The 15,761-nt window shown below is 39.8% G+C and overlaps 1 long non-coding RNA gene across 1 annotated transcript in view; it reads right to left on the bottom strand.

Annotated features, from left to right (window-relative positions):
- Positions 1 to 4,045: 4,045 nt before the first annotated feature.
- Positions 4,046 to 15,761, bottom strand: part of LOC111936311 (uncharacterized) — an 87,011-nt gene continuing 75,295 nt past the window's right edge. Inside the window, exons 2-4 of the long non-coding RNA XR_002868086.2 lie at positions 9,438 to 9,522; positions 5,032 to 5,137; positions 4,046 to 4,828 (exon numbers count right to left, since the gene is read on the bottom strand). This is a non-coding gene — a long non-coding RNA (uncharacterized LOC111936311). The remainder of the gene's footprint in view (positions 4,829 to 5,031; positions 5,138 to 9,437; positions 9,523 to 15,761) is intronic.

Below are 15,761 nucleotides of genomic sequence, written 5' to 3'. Positions count from 1 at the left end.
CTTCAAATGTGAGAGCCAGGTAGGGCTGCTCCAGAAACTCAGACTGGAGGGGCACAAAGGAAGAGCCTGAAAGAGGCTTAAATCAGTGTCCAGAGGCAGCACCTGCCAAAGGGCTGGCCAAGACTGCTCCAGCCATCAGGGACAAACCCCAGGGAGCAGGATGCAGGAGGAGCACACGTGCAGCAGCTGCTCTGCCTGGGAGCACAGATATCCCCAGGGATCCAAGGCACCAGGGGACATTCTCATCATTTCCCCACCACTGATAGCACTGATCTGACTGCACTCAGGCTCCCAGTGGCAATTCAAACATCACTTTGATTTACATCTATTTTCAACTCCATGGAATGAAATCGGTGCCCAGCCTGGGAGAGGATTCCCAGCATTCTTGGCATTAGAAAGGCTGTAAGTCATTTCTAGGGCAGGTGAGGCTCCTCAGGAGCCATAGAGGGGAAGAATCAGGCAACAAAGCTGGGTCAGGACCCTTGTGACAACAGACAGACTAGAGGGAGGCACAATGCTTATTCTGAAGTACAGCCTCCAAGGAAGCTGTTAAATGAAGCATCTATCCCTGCTTTTGTATATAACTCCTTCACATGTCTGAAACAGCCACTGTTGCTTGCTTGGAGTCTCAGGAAAGAAGAAGGAATTATTTCCAAAGAGAGATCACTGCAGCCCAGTACAAACAGCAGCTGTAACTGGATCTGTTCAGAGCCTGAATGGAAGCAGGGAGAGAGTGAGAATAGTCAGTTCTCAATTACCAAGCTGGCAATTCACACTAAATCACACTGCTCTGCCTTCAGACATCCCTTCTGAGCCTACACAGTTCTACCACAGCTATCTGGAGTATGTGGGGAGAGTGATCTAGTAGCTTTGTTTGTTTGCTTCCTTTCATCTCTGCTAACCCAAGGCTGTCCTCAGGAAGAGCAGTTTGGTACCAGACACATCCCAGCCCTTTCCATCTCCCTGCATTCTCAGAGACAGGGAGGTTTGCCAGAGTGGTGTGCTTGCTCTAACTTTGCTGGACAGTGGCATTCACTCAATAAGGACATCACAAATTTTGCAATGTGCAGTGCCACAGCTTTGGTAGGAAGACTATGCTGATTATAAAAGCTTGGGAGTTTTCATAAATGCAAATTTTCAGACATCCCACACTTAGGGTAGATTTACTTTAATGCTGCAGACATTGAAAGAGGAGACATTAAAGATATCCCCCAAGTCTTTAAAGAAAGTAGCTTGCATTTTTATTTGGTTTTGAGCAGTAGGTGATGAGGAGAGCAGACATGTAACACTGAGGATACCACCCAGGAGGAGCCCTTTGGGAGGCTCAGCTGGAGCAATGTCTGCTCCAGTCAGTCTCCAGAACTCTCAGCCCTGTGAAAGTATTTCTGTGTGTACAAAAGCAAAACGTTCAGCCTGACAGCAGTCACTGGAAAATGTCAGGAGTCCCACTTTGACAAATCTGAGTCCTCAATACTCCCCCTTACACCTTTCTCTAACATTTTTAACTGAGCAGGTTTCAGCTACCACTGAAACAATTAATGCAGAACACCAGGGTTTTTTCAGAGTATGTTCATGGGATGGTCCTCTCAATTAATGTGATATTCTATGATAGATGAAAACTTACAAGGTTGCTGGTTCAAAGAACATTTCACACACCACGAGCAACTACCTCAACTTCTGAGCCTGACCTTCCTCTGAACATTTTTATTACTGTGCCATTGCAAAAGTGTTCTTCTAAGGTACCAAAGCTTCGTGAAAAGATATAACAAATAACTTGGAGATTGCAACCACTTCAGCTTTTATTTATTTAGAGAAATATCAATACTAAATTAAATGAAATTATTAAAATTCATTTAAACCTATCACATGAAGAAAAGTAGTTGGAGCTCCAGGCATTCAAGAGTTTTAAAAGGAAGAAAAAATTCTTATGGTTAAGAAGGATTGGTTCAGAAAAATTCTTATGGTTTATGGTTTTTACTACATAGTAACAGTCTGCTTCAATCTAAATAACATGGAAAGGGAATGCCCTGAGATACTGTGTGGAAGATTCAAGCATAAAAAAGAGGAAACTTGATTATTTTACTTCCTCTCATGCACAAGTCATCTCTGCTGGGCTGAGCAGCAAATACCCACTTTCTGTCCCCAGGGGCCAGGATTTATCCTTTAGGATGCAGCCTTGGGAAAGCAAATATTGCTTCAACATCCCTGACAACCATAGGAAACAGATAAAAGTGTAGCTGCAACTTAGTGGGAATTAGAACAGAACAGGAAAGGTTAGAAGGCAGTGTGAAATCCCACTGATACCTCACCTAACTCTTCAAGAGATACAACTTGAAGGATTTTTTGATGATCTTGTTTACTGGCTTTGGGGTGAGATTTTTTTTTGGGGGGACAACAATTCTGAGTGATAATTATTCATATTCTCATTCGACAGGAAGCAAAAAAAGTAAAAGTACAACTTAGAGCTCTCAACTCAAAGGGTTTTTAAATATTAATCATTTACATACATGTATAAATAACAATTTTAATGATGAGAATATCGTGAGCAACAATGAATGAGATCCGATTATAAATGATGTCAGGCATTCAAGGGATGTTTTCACTGTAATTAAGAGATGATGGTGGAAGAAAAGCAGCCTTCAGAAATTGAGACCTTTTGCACAATGAAGTTCAAGCAATTTAGATTTGTTCTTGTTAGAGGATTCTCTTCCATTGTTTGCCATTTTAAATTTAATCTTTTTTTTTTTTTCTGCCTAGGGAGTTTCACCACTCATTTTTCTTGGGGGATCTTTACAGATTCAGTTTTTGGAGTGGAAATCTTTTATTAGAATTTCTCTGTAGAGAAAATTTTATTTTTTATTTTAATTAATTTTAGGAGACAGCCTACCAGTGAAATATCCTGACTCTGGTGCAATCCCACAAGAAAAGCACCAAATGCCTTAATAACAAAGACATTTAAAACCCCACTGCAGAAAACTGAAGAGAATTTTCCATAGGAAAACAAACCTGCTTCAGTGGAAGATTACATGAGACCAGAAACCCAGCAGTCCACCATGTTTCTCTGATTTCTATACCCCCTCTTGTCTGAAACCTGTAGGATATGGCAGTAACTCCTGTGCCTCTCCAGTCAGCCTCTGTGAGCAAGAATAATTCCTTCTCCCTATTTCCTATGTGGCCCCTTCCTGGTATTCACCTCTGAAAATAGTTTGTAGATCCTCTGAGGAAAGTTTATTGCAGTGAGGCAGCCACAATGAACAGAAATGTCAAGTCTTAGTGACAAGAAAGGAGTTTACTCAAAAGATACTGATCTTTGTGTATAGGAGTGTATGCATGGCTTGGATTATAGGAATTCAACCATGAAGCAAAGAGGTTCTTAAAGACCCCAAAATGTGATTGCATGAAAAGGCCATTTATTGAGTATATCCTTCTCATTTCTCTCAGCTTTTCAGGCTTGTATTTTCTGGGAGTTTTAATTAAAAGATAATACCAAAAGATCTTTGGGTTTTAAATTAAATTCTCACATTTGCCTGCTTCCTCCAGCAGTGTTTGGCCTTTCCCATCAAATACCTCTCAACTGTCAGTGAAAAACACCAATGTACTCAACAGGAAGAGTGAAATGCCTCTCTCTGTCTCCCTCTTCTCTCTTTCACCGGTGTGCCAGGATGTCAGATCTGGAGAGAAATTTGTGTATTTCCATTGTGGAGGGGATTTGAACATGTTGTGTGTCTTGGATTGATCACCACAATAAACAGAGGCTGTAGGTTCTCTGGGACATTCTCACACAATACAGGTGGTTTTGCAACATTTGTGGGAAAATGAGGCCATAACAATGGAATAAACCAATCCAAACCCACAAAAATGCCACAAAACCTACCAAAAAATGTCTGGTGCAGCCCTGGACCCAAGCTTTTCATCCAGAACTTACCTTGTAACTGAAATTGTTTTTACACCAGATATCTGGCTAGTTTATAGCCTTTTAAATATCTTACTCATCTCTGTACTTCCTAAGAGGTAATAGAAAAAATGAAATAGGTAATAGAAAAAATGAGATAGGCATATATATTTATTTCTGTGACATTCCCTTAAATGTTAATATTTTAGTTTGCATTTTAAAGAGAATCAAAAAACCATTTAGCAAAGATGAAGGCACAAAACTTGTACAAAAAAAAAAAAAAAGGAAGATTATTCAATGAAGATTAAAATTGCTTCAACGCCAGTACTGTAATTTAAGGCAGAACATGGTGCAGACAAAATGCTTCTCTATGAGTTTATTTCCCCTCTCTCTGCACATCTTCCCCTTGCAAGTTGTTACTTCGTTTCACCAAGAAGGCTGAAATCAATATAATGAGTAGAAAAGCACGCAAATGAGAGAAGTGTGTGTCAAGTGGCAGCATAAAAAGAGCAAGCGAGGGTTCTGTTCCAGCAGAAAACCTCCAAAAAGTCTTACACGCCATCAACGTGGGTTCATTTCCATAAGAAACAAATTGGCAGTTGATGCTGATGAAGGCTGCCCTACACTTTACTGCTAATAAGTGACACCAGGGGCCTTATTACAAAGTATTTCTAAACATAAGAAATTCAGTAATGGGGCCCCCAAGGGCCACGTCCACAAACCGCGGCCCCGCTCCGTGCCCATGTGCACAGCCACTGGTTTCCAAGGCAACTAACCCGAGCACAGAAGCCGTGTCAAACACTTGTGTAGGCAAGTTAGGCAAAGCCTTCTCAATATTTTCATTTTGTCATAGGGCCAGAGTGCTGCAAGCACTGCTTTTCCTTGGTCCTGGACTACAGAGTCAGCCGGGGTTTAGACATCGCCTATTGGCATCGCCTGGAGACAAAATGCAACCAAAGAAACAACACAGTGTGTCACAGCTGAGAATGCTCAGGGCATATTCCTCACTTATTTTTTTACTTTTTAACAGTTAAAAAGGAATGCAGCACATGAATGAGGACTGCAAGCAGCCATGCCCCCCTTCCAGGACCTTCAGGCAGCAGAAGAGTATCAAGATGATTTGGTTTGTTCACTCTTACCTTTGATTCTGGTCATGCTGCTGATAACACCAGCAAAATCCTCTCAAGTATGGTGTCAGCTCTGTCGTACCTGCCTATCAACAGTCAGCAGCTTCTCCAAGCACACCTAAAGTAGGGGGGAAATAACTACAGAGCTCCTAAAACATGCCCAAACCATTATCCATTCTCATGCCAATTGAAGCATCATTTCGTTCACTTGGAAATTTTCAGGCTTTCTGCAAACGCCAAGGTTGTTTACAACATTAACTTTAGAAAGGCAGGAAAGACAGAACACCAGAACTCCATTAAAAATATAGCTATTTAAGCTAGAAGTAAACAAATCCTGCATTATACTACTTGAACATTCATGCCATAGAGGACAAACCTTAAGAATAACTTTCCTTGGTATTCCCAGGCCAAGTCTCCACAGAAAAGAAAGTTGTCTTTCTTGCACAAATATGCAAAGCACTCTCTCCTGAGCTCACAGCTGCACAGGAGTTAACAACACATTTCTGCTTTAACTGTAAGGCTGTGTTTAATTAATTAGGAAAGCACTGACTTATCCCAGAGGAAAGAGCAGAAACAACAGTTCTTTATCCCCTGGTTAGCAGTTTTGGAGGTAACACACCACTGTCACCAGCTGAGAGCCACCAGCAGCACAGACCTGGCAGGGGCAGGGTGACTGCCAAGGCCAGTGTCCTTAAAGGACAGATGGGAAAGGGCTCCCCACACTTCCTCCCAGAGCAGTCTCATGGCATCACTCTCATAAGCTCAAAAAACACATTACCCACATTTCATTAAAAAAAAAATCCTGGGATAGGTCATTTTCCTTTCAAGAAACCAAGCAAGAAATAAGGTTATAGGTACTAAAACACCTACAGTGTATATTAAATTCACTGAAGTTTTGATTAAACATCAGCTCTGCTTCATAGCAGGAGAAAAAAACTCACTCATGTACAAAGAAAAAAACTCACTCGTGTGCAAAGAAAAAAACTCACTCATGTACAAAGAGCCCCCCACTTTTGTCTTTTCCTCACCTCAGAATCTCATGATTTGTTTTTTTCAGTACAGCATTTTAGATATCTTTAAAACGACGTGCCTCATGTAATAGCCACAAACCTGTCATTCACTAGAGCTCTTCTGTCTAGGCATCTCATTTTTACAGTCTCTGGAGAGGCAGCTGTCCTCTCCATGGATCAACATATTGGAAACCATACCAAAACCAACAGGAGGATGCTTCTCATCCTTGCAGCACAATGAGCCAGTCTCAGATCTGGGATGCACCTGGTGACCTGCAATGCCACTGTCTTTCCACTTACAGTGCAGGAGCACCAAACTCTGCACTGCCTGGGAAATTTAATTAATTACCGCAGGTGGCTTTGTGCAAGTGATGCCCCAGATATTACTGCTAACTGTCCAAAAAGGCAGTCCTCTTAAAGATCATCTGCAAACCAGAATCTGAATAATGAAAGGTAAAACAGCTAAGCCCTCCAAGAGCTCTCTGTACAGGGGAGAAGCAGAGGCACCATGAGATATGGAAGTAACCCAGAAAATGCAGGCTCAGGCCCCACGTGGCCTCACCATCACCCCCAGGAGCAGCAGCATCACACGCCCCGGTGTCACGGCACGCTGCTCCCCGTTACCAAAGCATCTGCTCCAGCACATCCAGAAACAAACCGTGCTCTGCTGTTCCCCAAAGCCCACAGGGCTGCCAGTGAACAGCAGAGCTGCAGAAACAAATCAATGCCTGGCCCTCCTCCCAAAGACGGTTCCTAGCATCAGCAAGGTGACGGATGCTGTCACAGACTGTCAAGGTGGCAAATCCACACTGGGCTTTTGCCACCCAGCCCCAGCAGGGGGATTCTCTGCCTAACAAGGAGAGCACAGAAGGTCCAGAATAAGCAGTTTCTTATTCTCTGGAAACTTCTTCTTCCAGAATTTCTTATAGCCCTCTGTCTTCTCAGCTTCCAAATGAAGGTCCATGAATCCTCTGGCACTGAAATAAGGGTATAAAACCTCAAATTTCTTTGTGGGAATTGCCAGCTAAATGGGAGCTGTCTTCTCTTATCTATAGTATGAAAGAAATCCTAACCTTTTTTTTCCTCCTGAATAGAAATATAAAATAGCATCATGTAGTCTTATAGTTGTGAGGAAACTGAACTTTAATGGCTTCAGCACTTGACATTATTCATAGTTAGAAAGGTCAATTTTTATCCGTCACATGAGGAAGAGATTTCTCTGCTTCCAGCCAGTGATATTGTTGAGAATTTGCTACTTTTAAAACAAAGTTTACTTCAAAGCCAAGAGTGTTTGCTCCCGAAGTACTATGTAAAACTCCAATCTACTGCATCTGCTGACAATACCAGCTGCAAAGGTCTTTGAAAACACTGTTCACACAGCATGAAAATTCTGAACAAATGGAAAGTTTTATGGCAATTCAATACACATAACCCTTGCTTTTACAATTCCAGTTGACACTTAAATATTTAAAAACAACAAGGGACATATGGGTTATTTATTCTCTTTTTTATTTTAATTCTACTTCTGAAAATAGTTTCTAACTTAGTTATTTTAAAACAGAAATGGCACCATTTTAGCACTGAACTTGTGGGCAATTCATCAGGTTGTGAATTCTAACCTGACACTTACAATACACCAAATGCTTTTTCAATGCTGCTGTTGCACCATCTGCTTTGATATTGCTTCAGAATTATACTTAAAAATATGTAGCTAGAAGCAAAACGAGGTTTATAGAATTTGACTACAATCTATATCATTCTGGGAGGGAGGATTAATCTTCAGTGCTTGAAAGCTTTTATGCTTCATAATTTTTGACAACATTTGAAAAAGAGAACTGGCACTGCCAAAAGGATGTAAAAGTTTGCTCTTTTTAAGTTGTAAAATAGTCGTGTTCTTGTTAAGTTCTAAAGAATATTTTGTGTGGTATTATTTGTCTCTTCAAAATGTAACCCACAGATATTGCTGGAATTTGTTTTAATTTTTCTTTCACGTGGGTATGATAAAAAATTATGTAACTTTGAAATAAAGAGTACAGTAAAACAGATCTCTAAAGGATGAAGTGAGGCATTTTCTTACAGACTCTAAAGAGCAAAATTTACTCATAATCTCACTTTTGTGGACAGACATGACTGAATGGAGATGTTTCACATCATTACAGCTTCATGTCATAGTATAAATATTGCAGATTTTACAGTTTCAGTTGAAAATTTATACAGAATAATCAAGTTGCAGAGTAGGGAGGCAGACAGTTCTATGAGATATACTGTAATTGTTCTGACCTACTCCTGCTACTGATGAAATAGGGGTCATAAAGTGAAAATCTTACTGTTTCTTTGTCCTTGGTCTAAGTATGACCTAAATGTTGCAAATCTTATGACAAAAAAAACAAAAAATGAAGCCATTTCTGTATGTTAGCTGGCTCTATCATTGAAAGTGTTTATTTGGAAAACAGATTTTACTAGAACTGCCAAAAGGGAAGGTCTCTGACTCTCCCCAGTGCTGGCCTCTGTCAGAAAAAGCATCCAAGACCAGGTAGATAGGGAGCATAAACTGCACTCTAAATCTCATTTTAATTCTTCATTATTTCAGGAATAAAAAAACAAACTAAAACACACAATTTTATCTTTCTGAACTTCTCTTAATAGTGGAACATAAAGGTGAAATAGGTAAGTATATTCATGCTTTTAAAAAACATCTATAAAATATAAAAAAGAAAGAAGAACCATGGAGATAGCACCTGTTAATAGCTAACACATTACTATCCTTCATGGTATGTGTTTCTTTATTCTTTCTTTCCTGGTATGCTTTAAATGTGCAGGATGAAAGATTTTATCACTTCTCAAGAGGATTTATTCTTTAGAATAGATCTAAATAGATCTTAGACCTCATCTAAAATTTCTTTGGTAGGCCAAAGGCAGAATTGTGACTTGAAGCATTTCAACATTTCTACAGAGGGTGCTTCTGCTGGGTCACAACTCAGAAATCACAAGGTTTTCCACTGTGAACCCATTTGGATTTTAGTGCAAGTGCAGTGAGCTGGTGAAGAGGAGCCCAAGGGATCATCAGACCCCACTCTGCAAGAAGATGTGCCTTTTATTATGAAACAATGATTTCATTCACGGAACAGTTTTTCCTTCTGCCCTTCATTCAAGTTTTTTTTCTTTTTTCTGACATGGTTTTACGCCTCAGAATTTTTTTTTCCTCAGTGTTAAGAGGAAAATAAGGACAATCAAGTCTCTGAGACACAAGTTCTTCTGCACTTCTGCTCTGACACTTCCTCTGGTGAACCCAGCCTCTTTGTTTCCCATCTATTGCACTTCTCACACTCTTCCAACCTTATTTTAATCATCTCACTAACATTTTAAACATCTCACTAACATTTTAAACAAGCACCTTAGAGCACTCACCATTTTGTGCTTCTCTCTTCGGGGTGGCTAATGCTGACAAGGCTCATTATTTGTTCTGTAATTATCTCCTGCAACTTCCCATTTGCTGAGGAAAAAAGGAGAGCAAAATGCAGTAAGATTGCTGACACTTGAAGGCTTCTGCCTATCATGCACTTGTACTTCCTTGATTTCTATTTATCTGTTTCTCTTTCAGAGCTCTTTGCAAGAAGGATTTTACTATGGGCCATAACCAGGGCTCTCAGATAAGAGAGCAATAGTGATAACAAAGCAGGGGGTGGTTTATGCTCATTAAAAACCGAATTTCACATCCATTGAAATGTGTGATGCTAATTCAACTGGAAGCACTCAAATCATCTTTCAAAAACTAACACTGCAATGACTGAGGATGGCTCAGCTTGATGGATTAAAAACGTTACACAGACTTCACAGCCCCAGCTGTGCCAGGTAAGAGTTGTTCTCTTTTGATGAGTAGGAAACTGGTGTGCAAAGAGACAATGTGGTTTACAAAGTTCCTGTGCCAACCCACCAGGATCAGACTACATCTGTGTCTGGAAATCACTTCTCTGCCTGGTCCCTAAGCCCAGCACGAGCTCACAGAACCCTGGGCACAGCAAAGGTGCCACTCCTCTGAACCCTCCACTTTTAATGCTAAATACCAACAGTCTGTCCCACAGGATTGCTCTGATGACTCAAGAGTTACCCCCAAATAATATTTTACCTTTGCTTGTTTGTTTTTAAAATGTAAAGAGTTTTCTGTTAATGGTGCACCCTGCATGCAGCTCTCAGGCATATTCTGCCTTGCTCTTTGAGAAGACCCAGAGTTACATATTTATGTTTTCTCCAGCACATGTGACTCTCTGCTAATTATTGCATCGATGACAAAATTATCTAAATTGTCTTTGGCAAAGCAGAAGCAAACTGCATTACATCCACTGCAGATATAAATAAAAAAAAAAAGACTATTCAAAAGTGTTCTATCATCAACTGAGGCTCTGGAGTATGTTAGATTTTAAAAATAATAATAAAAAACCCCACCATTTTGTTCCCCTAGTACAGACAAAATAAATGGCAGCCAATTCACTTCAAACAACATTCCTGCACACAAAGTTGGTGACATAATTAAGAAATGTATTCAAGCTATTACTAATTTAACACAGCTCATCAATACTTCCATCAGAAAGCTGTTTATGGCCAACAGTGTCACAACTGAATTTATGCATTGTAAATACAAATATATTTTATTCATAGAATATTCTTGTGACTTCAATTATGCAATAAGTATTTATTTGGAATTCATTATTTTTTGTTTGATAACCATCATTAATTCATGTCCAACTGATTAAGCCTGCTGTAAAGCTTTAGTGAACATTATACAGGATAAAATATAGATTTGTAGAGCTCAGTATTTTCCCTACAGCTTTAAGTGGAATGTGTGGACAATTACATAATACTGCTCCACACGACCACTGAGTTTCATGTTACAGAAATACATTTCACGGCTTTCTATTAAAAACAATGTAAATCTCTAGCAAACAATTATTCATTTAGGAGAGCTTTTAGCTGCTTGCTGCTTTTAGACTGCACAAAGTTGTGTCTTTTCTCAGTCCCCTTTTCCATTTCTGCCCGAGATTCACATGCAGGGTGTTCCCTGCACCGCCCCTCACTTTGCAGGCAGGCAAATGCTTCCCAAACAAGCGAGCTCTCAGCACCCCTGCCTCGCTTGGAAACGGTGGGATGTTTAGGAATACATAGTAAATTTAATCTTCCCCCACATTTTTTCTTAAGCAGAGTGCTAAAATTTGTGTTGGAATATAAAGTACGGTTCATATATTCCTGAACTGGCTTTTCTTTTTATATTGTTTTTGCTGCAGTTTCCTGAAGTTCACCAAGAAATCAGCAGCAAAAAGCACAAATTAAAACAGAAAGTACGTGACAGAAAAATAAAGGCTATGGGGGTACTGTTTTCTGTACCTCCTGTTCCACAGACAAATCCAGTTATCCAAGGAAACACAAGTTCAGACTGATGCATGAAACCATTTCACCAAAGTTAAAAGCACAAGACAGGAAGATTTAAGTAGTCCAAACCAAAAAATGCCTACTCATGAAACCAAACAGCTGTGTTGAGATAATTTCTGATAAACAAAGGGAGTACGAAACCAGAACTTAATGGACTAAAATACCTCTGTTGGAAAATAGGCCAAATTAGTGAATATAACAATGAGTTGTTTTTCACTTTTTTCCTTCTATATGCTGAGTTTGAGATCCTCATTTCAAGCTGACACCAACAAAAGGCATGGACCAAAAGGAATTGCTGTGCTGCACATCCAGGACCTGCAAATTCCCTTTTATTCCTATTTGGCCATGGTTACAGAAAGACAAAGCCCAGAGAGCCAAACAGAGCAGTGAGCCCAGAGCTCCTCTGCTCCTTGCCTCTTCCTTTGGGACCTTTCTGGGGCTTGCCACTCATGTAAAGAGCCCAGCTTTTCTGAAAAAATATTCAGCCTAGTACTGAACCTTTTGTTTTGTGAGCCTTTCGTCAAAAAAAGCAGCTACAAATAACATTTTAATCCAATACTCTGAATATTTGCCAGCCTCAAACCAAAAGAACCACTGACTTCTGATTCACACCACTGTTGTCAGACTCACTTGTGAAGCTGGCTTTGGAAATTTCTAGCACCATTGATAGCAATGTCACACACTCCAACAATTTCTTTTGAGTTTGTCAAAACCACATGTTCACTTTGCAATGAGCCTGTGAAAGTACTTGTAGGACAAAAGACAAAGTGAAATATTTAGAGCCATAATTTATGTATTTATATTTTTAAACAGCTAATGTAACTTAACGTGCAGAGAGGCAGCTTTTATGTGATAAAGAAAATCCAGATCATCAAAAATAGTACAGCATTAGTGATTACTTTTGATGGTAAAATATATTATTCATAATAATACCTGCTAAATTTAATTAAAATATTTATATTGAAAGATATTATTCATAAAACAAAGATTGATTATCAGTCAGCAGAACCAAAAATCAAGATCAAACATTTTAAGAGTGCTTTATAAAGGAATCCTTCATGAAAGGAAAGATATTGCTGGTTTCAATGAAAATCAGCCCAGTGGAGTACACAGATTAAAGCCAGGAGGAGCAGTGTCCTTGTGCTTTGGTGATCACACTGAATTCTGAAATGAAACCCAGGAGGTAGGAAGATCCTAAGTGGATTTGAAGAGCTCTCCTGTTTTCATGTAGTGCTTAACTACCAAACCACATTTTTTAAAAATGCATTACAGGTCTCTCCCATTAAGTTTTTTCCCTTGATGGGCTGTGGTTTTGAGGAGTTGGTTGTTTGTTTTTAAGAAACACAACTGGAAATGCACTGTGATTATTTCTCTCTGAAGATAAGCACTTCTTTTTAATAAAATCTCATTGCTCAGTGGTAATAATTCATTTTTCACATACTGTCAGCTCATGCAGACACAAACATTCTCTATCCTAAAACACCAGCAAGGAGAGAATCTTCAATTCTTATTCTTTAGGATTTTACCTAAACTGAAGTAGCAACACAGTCATCCCAGGTAACATCATCACTTAGAAACAGTAACAGCACCTGGCTCCCTTCTGCTGGGTTGAAATCAGATGTGCAGCAAAAAGGGCTGCTGCCATTTCTATTAATCTAAGTCAGTTCCCTCATCACTTCCTTTCTAGCTAAGGAGAGAATTTCTCCTTGTTGAGAAGTGAAGTGAGCAGATGGACATCCTATTCTACTGCAATAACACTGCTTTACATCTCTCTGACAATATAACAGCACTGTATATTAGTGTAATTTACTCCCACTTTAAGTCTCCTTTTCACTGACAGAACAGCATGAAGAGATCTTCATGTAAGTGAAAATAAGTCCCCTGTGAATTCCAGGAAGAAATTATGACGTAGAGAATGTAAAACAGTGAACAAATCTTGGATGCTGTTGGAAATGGTACAATTAAAATATCATTCTGACTTAAGGGCTTTCCAAGCATTGAAAAGTAAATAGGGATTATCTATTTAGTTCACACTTAAACAACAAATCATATGTTCTCTGATCTCCAGAGATGATAGCAGGGAGGCACATGATTGATACATTATGGTATATTAGTCACTGATGATGGTGTGCCTGTACTGAGCAAGAACTGCCTGGGAGGGTTTCAGTCTCCTGCAGCAGCAACCCAAAACCTCTCTGGCAGTACTGACTGCTGTGGGATCATTCTCAGAAAAACAACAAAATTGAATCCTCTGTCTTGTCTTGAGGGGTGACATCAAAATGCATTACTAGGTATCGAGCACCTTCACCACCATGCCAAAGGTCCCAGGGAATGAGCGCCCACTCTGCTCTGTTCACGCAGCGCTTCTGTCTGTGCTGCTTCCAGGCTTAAACAAGCCCACAGACTGCTCAGATTTAGCAGAGAAATTTTACAAAGGCAGACAAATGTCCAAAAGTTGCTGCCTTCTCACCTGCAGCTGTCATTCAGGAATTTGGGAGGAGGAGGGTGTGCCGAGGAAGCTGCTGCCCTGCCCTGCAGGCTGTGCTGGAGGATGCAGTGTGCTCAGGAAATGATGCAGCTCGGGATGCAAACTCACCTGGGGCAGCCTGGAGATGAGGGATTTATTAAATTCTATTGCTAACAAGACTGTGTGTAGTACACACTCTCAAGGGATATGATTTTACAATCCTCACCTCACAGGCATGCCAGCTTATGTTTTACTAACCACTCCAAGGAGGAGCTTCACACAAATGAAGAGGTGCACAAGCACAGCACCTTGAGCTTTTCCCACACAGAGTTTACCACACACAGGGATACTTCTGATACTTAAACTTGAGGTTTAAGATGCTGCAGCACTCACAGATACACCCATTTTATCCTCTAGAGGCTTTCCCTCTACTACTTCTTAAAATTACAAGTAATAATCCTCCCCTCTGATGTGGCACTTGGTCTGTTTCTCCAGGCAAGCCCTTGTCTCCTTGCTGAAAACACCTGGCTGACCCCAGCTCATCTGCATGGCCCAGTCTTGCCTCAAAAGTGAGAGCAAAAAGAAGGCAAACTAGAATTCCCATTATGATGAAAGTTTTAGGCTGATGAAAATGTATCCCAGACATTCAGATTTCACATCCAGACAAAATTCATAAACTAGTTTTGTAGTGTGCCCATCAACTGGTTTATCAGTGAGAGATCTGGCAAATGGTGTAAAAGTGTTTTGAGCAGACCTAAACAGCAGAAGGGGCAATGTGTAGACTGCAAAATCAAAAGATACACAAACTACAGAAAGAAATATAAGAAAATGCAGCTTTAAATAACTTAATTGCATTTCACCTCCTTCTACAATTTTGTCTTGATTCCTTACCTGTCCACTCCACCTACCAAAAAGGACAATTTATATATAATATATAGTTGTTGCCAAAAAATAGAAATCTTCTGCACATATGGAGTTGCCAACTGAAGAACTTTATTTTGTCCATTTACCAAATATTTTTGGCACATTTCACACATATTTTGCACAGTATTTCTACCTCAGTCTCTATTTTACAGAATTGTGATATTAATATCATAGAATTTCAATCCAAACTTTACAATTTCAAATGTTTTTTTTTCAGTTGTAGGCAGGTGCATCATTAAGCCACCACAAAAATCCTTCCCATTGCATTTTGAACAGGATACTCAAACAATTCACAGTGAAGCAAATGATAAGAATGAATCCTTGCTGTCATCACTGCACTTTACAAATGGGGCACCTGATTTTATTTCCTTCCCATATTCTGTAGCACAACTGTTACTGAATGTGAGTGATTAGGGTTAAGAAGGGGTGGCAAGCAGGGATTATAATGGGCCATCAGAAAGTTGTTTAAATTGCAGGGAATGGAGCACCTTGGTGCCTCAGACAGCAATTCCACCATTGAAATGATCAACCAACTTCGTTTTCTGCATGTGTTCTATTGGTGTGTTTTATTAATAAGCCCTCAAAAACCTTGCATGGTATTTGAAGGATTTATCTCAGCCTCTTTCTTGATGTTTTTTCCCCACAATTGGAAGGCCACCTACTTTGAGTTCCTCATGGCTGATTTCTTTCTCCACTAATGTTCAGTAGCTATTGTTTTATTGCAATGTATTTACAAGAAACAGGCAATTTTTTAAGGTGCCAAGAGCTTCAAGCTTTGTTTGTTTATAGCTCCTCTGTGCACTGCTACATTTTTTCTTGGATTCAACTGCCAATGTAAGGGATTAAGGGGCTAAGCGAGTTTGACTGGTGCAGGAATCTTTCAAATATGTTCTTCTAGCTCAACTCTTTCACTGGCA

This window comes from Cyanistes caeruleus, chromosome 17 (assembly GCF_971803275.1).
Source record: "Cyanistes caeruleus chromosome 17, bCyaCae1.hap1.1, whole genome shotgun sequence".
Classification (NCBI taxonomy): domain Eukaryota; kingdom Metazoa; phylum Chordata; class Aves; order Passeriformes; family Paridae; genus Cyanistes; species Cyanistes caeruleus.
Note: the sequence above shows the minus strand (reverse complement) of the source record. Positions and strands in the feature narration are given on the sequence as shown.